Source organism: Talpa europaea (assembly GCF_964194135.1).
Source record: "Talpa europaea genome assembly, chromosome: 3".
NCBI lineage: Eukaryota > Metazoa > Chordata > Mammalia > Eulipotyphla > Talpidae > Talpa > Talpa europaea.
The window spans coordinates 81126999-81131549 of NC_140069.1; positions in this window are offsets into that span (position 1 = coordinate 81126999).

Consider the following 4551-nt stretch of genomic DNA (forward strand, 5'->3'; position numbering starts at 1 on the left):
TGCCTGGAGGAGTCAGAAGGAGGAGATTGTTCAGTCTATTAATAGAAGATAAAGCACTAGAGTGCTGTTAATGTGTGCAGGAGCAGTTAATTCTGGAACTAGCAGCATGACAGGAAAATCCCCATAAACAAATATGAAGTGCATTATTGGGAAGTCAGATGAAATGACCAAAAGCTAATATTAAGATATTTTGTCTCTAGACCAGTCTAAGAGCTCATTTGATGCACTACATAGCCTAGGGATAAAATTGACCACATGTGAGTGGATTCATCTTTGAAGACATATTCCTGGCTCAGTTGAAACTCAATAATAAACAAATAAGTAATTTATTTTAAATCAACTAAACAGAGCCCAGAGAGATTAATTTTCCATTTCTTCAAATTCTTGCACTTACTCACTCCAAACAATTTTGACTTCCCACATTTAGTGCTTTGAACTTAGCATAAATGCTTTCTGAGGCAGAACCAAAATTACTAGTTCTAGCACTCTTTGGAAGTTTTCTTGGAGGGTGCATGACATCTGGAATTCTAATCATCAAGTCTCTAATTTATAAAGGGAAGCAAATGCCTCAAAGGCAAGTGTAAGAAATAACCCCCAGGAGAGTGTAAGAAATAACCCCCAATGTAAGTTGAAATAAGGGATTGGAGAAGATAGAATTGTTTTCGAAAAACAATGGGTTTCTGATCTGATCAGAGATTTATTACTTTCCATAAATCCTTTTCAGTTAATATCCTGGAAAACAAAGGACTTGAACAAGAGACATTTATTTTGACTTGATCACCTACTCAAGACATTGTAAGATTCCAGGTGCACCAAACTTCACCCAAGTAGGTCACTGTTCAGCCCCTCACATAAAGGGATGTTCTTAAACCGGAGAAAAATATTTTTCCCATCATAATTTGGCAAATGCATTGTCAGTACCTTCTTTATTTACTTAAATTCTGGGTTTCATTCTGTTTCCTGTTACCTTCTTGAGCTTCAGTCAACTCTATAATTTCCAAATAACTTGAGGAAACACAGATTTCAATAATTGAATTTTATCTTTATTTTTATGTATGGTTATGATATTGATTCAATCATAATTTGCATTACTTGAGGAGAAAATGTACATCTGTATACAAAGACCCTTTAACAACTTTAACACTGGGAATTTTGCTCTGTATACTGTACAGACCAGCTTATCAAATGTGAGAGAATACTCAAGAACTGAGGTATGTGATTATCTTTATTGCCTGGATATTGAAGTGTATCCCCACTGAAATGAAAGTTAATTGGGATACTAATAGATGTTTGAAATGATCCAAGGAAATATGTGATGAAACTTGGTTTTGACCTGGTAAGCCATGTAAACCAGGGGAGTGACTGGTTTTGTTACCTCAGGGATTACTTTGCAAAATGTAAGAAGTTTGCCAGACATCTGTTCCTGAGAGCTAAGTTATTATTTTACTGTTTTCTATTGTTGTTTTGTGGAAAAATCTCCTAGACAGCCAAATATTTGTGCTGGAATTATTTTTCTTTTCCTGCCTCTGCCAGACACAAAAGCCAAGAAAACATTCTAGTTTTTTGCACACCCCGGAGTCACATATATATATGGTCAAAAGGCAGCACTATATGAAAAACAGAAGCAGAAAAAAAACAATTATTTTAGGTAATAAAGAAAGAGGAAAGGAAAGGGGGGAAGTAGAAGGAGATATGAGATGGGGAGGGAGGAAGGGAGGGAGAAGATTTTTGTTTTGCTTGGTCATTTTTTTACTTTTTTACTTAGGACAATGTTAAATATTCAAATTATTTTCATCTTATTAGTTTCAGATGGTCATCTTTGGAAGAAATATTTTTTCTTTTGCATGTTCCTCCTTATATATATTTCACTTTTCCAATAATACACCACACACACACACACACACACACACACACATGAACGTTGTCATTTTCTGCAATAAAGTATTTTTATTTTTTTTTTAAATAAATTTTATTGTTATATTCCCCATACAATTGCAGCCCCCCCATTCTGACCCCAATCCCTCCCCTCCCACCCCCGCCCCCCTAAAAGTGTCTCTGGTTCATAGTTTTTTGTTGATTTTGATTTTCACTTTCTTATAGTTATTCATTTTCCTGGTCCCTTATTTAAGTTTTCTAGATTCCTGCTATGAGTGAGACCATCCGGTATTTTTCTTTTTCTTTTTGACTTATTTCGCTGAGCATGATCCCTTCCAGCGCCATCCATGTTGCTGCAAATTGCATGTGTTTATCTTTTTTGAATGCTGAGTAATATTCCATGGTATATATGTACCACATCTTCTTGATCCAGTCATCTATTTTTGGGCATTTGGGTTGTTTCCAAAGCTTAGCTATTGTAAACAGTGCTGCTATAAACATAGGGGTGCAGGTGTTCTTTGGAATTGATGTTTCTGTGTCCTTTGGGTAAATACCTAGGAGTGGAATTGCTGGGTCATATGGAAGCTCTATGTTTAGTAGGTCCAGAAATCTCCATACAGCTTTCCACAGTGGTTGGACCAGTTTGCACTCCCACCAACAGTGCAGAAGAGTTCCTTTTTCTCCACACCCTCGCCAACATTTGTTGTTGCTAGTTTTTTTAATATGTGCCATTCTCACTGGTGTAAGATGGTATCTCATGGTAGTTTTGATTTGCATTTCCCTGATGACAAGTGATGTTGAACATTTCTTCATATGCCTGTTGGCCATTTGCATTTCCTCTTCAGAGAAGTTTCTTTTAAGCTCTTCTGCCCATTTTTTGACTGGATTATTTTCTTTGTTGTTGTTGAGTCTCATCAGCTCTTTGCAGATTTTTGTGATCAGTCCTTTATCATTAGTGTTGGGTGCAAAAATGTTCTCCCAGTTGGTGGGGTTTCTCTTTGTTTTTGTTATTGTCTCTTTTGCTGTGCAAAAGCTCTTTAATTTGATGTAGTCCCAGCTGTTTATCTTTGCCTTCACTATCACTGCTTTGGGTGATGTGTCTGTAAAGATGTCTTTGATGTGCAAATCACGTAGTGTTTCACCTATATTTCCTTCTATATATTTTATGGTTTCAGGTCTTATGTCTAGTTCTTTAATCCATTTTGAGTTGATTTTTGTGTATGGTGTGAGGTGGTGGTCAAGCTTCATTCTTTTGCATGTAGCGACCCAGTTTTCCCAGCACCATTTATTGAACAAACTTTCTTTGCTCCAATGCATATTCTTTGCTCCTTTGTCAAAGATTAGTTGACCATAAATCTGTGGGTTTATTTCTGGATTTTCTATTCGATTCCATTGGTCTGTATGTCTGTTCTTGTTCCAATACCATGCAGTTTTGATGATTATGGCTTTGTAGTATAGTTTGAAGTCTGGGAGTCTGATGCCTCCATTCCCTTCTTTTTTTTTTCAGGAGAGCTTTGGCTATTCGGGGTTTTTTGTGATTCCATATGAATTTCATCAATAATTGTTCTATTTCTTTGAAGAATGACATTGAAATTTTGATTGGAATAGCATTGAATCTGTATATTGCTTTTGGAAGGATGGCCATTTTAATAATGTTTATTCTTCCAATCCATGAGCAGGGGATGTCTCTCCATTTCTTTGTGTCTTCTTCTATTTCTTTTAACAGTGTTTTATAGTTTTCTTTGTATAGGTCCTTTACCTCTTTTGTTAGATTTATTCCCAAATATTTGATTTTTTTTGTTTCAATAACAAAAGGGATGGTCTTTTTGATTTCTTCTTCTTCAGATTTATTGTTTGTGTATAGGAAGGCTACTGACTTTTGCGTGTTGATTTTGTATCCTGCCACTTTACTGAACTGATTGATGAGTTGAATTAGCTTTTCTGTGGAGTTTTTGGGGTTCTCTATGTATAATATCATATCGTCTGCAAATAGTGATAGTTTGACTTCTTCTTTTCCTATTTGGATTCCTTGGATGTCTTTCTCTTGTCTTATTGCCCTGGCTAGGACTTCCAGTATTATATTGAAAAGCAATGGTGAGAGTGGACATCCTTGTCTTGTTCCAGATCTTAATGGAATTGCTTTCAGCTTTTCACCATTGAGAATGATACTGGCTGTTGGCTTGTCATAGATGGCCTTTATGATGTTGAGGTATGTTCCTTGTATCCCAAGAATTTCAAGGGCTTTTATCATGAATGGGTGTTGCACTTTGTCGAAAGCTTTCTCAGCATCTATTGATATTATCATATGGTTTTTATATTTCTTTTTGTTGATGTGTTGGATAACGTTGATTGATTTTCAGATGTTAAACCATCCTTGTGCCCCTGGAATGAATCCAACTTGGTCGTGGTGAATTATCTTATGGATACATTGTTGGATTCTGATAGCTAAAATTTTATTGAGGATTTTTGCATCAGTGTTCATTAGGGAGATTGGCCTGTAGTTTTCCTTTTTTGTGTTGTCCTTGTTCGGTTTTGGTATTAGTGTAATGTTGGCTTCATAAAACGTGTTTGGTATTGTCCCTTCCGTCTCAATTTTTTGGAAGAGTTTGTGAAGGATAGGCACTAATTCGTCTCTGTTGTTTGGTAGAATTCATTTGTAAATCCATCAGGTCCTGG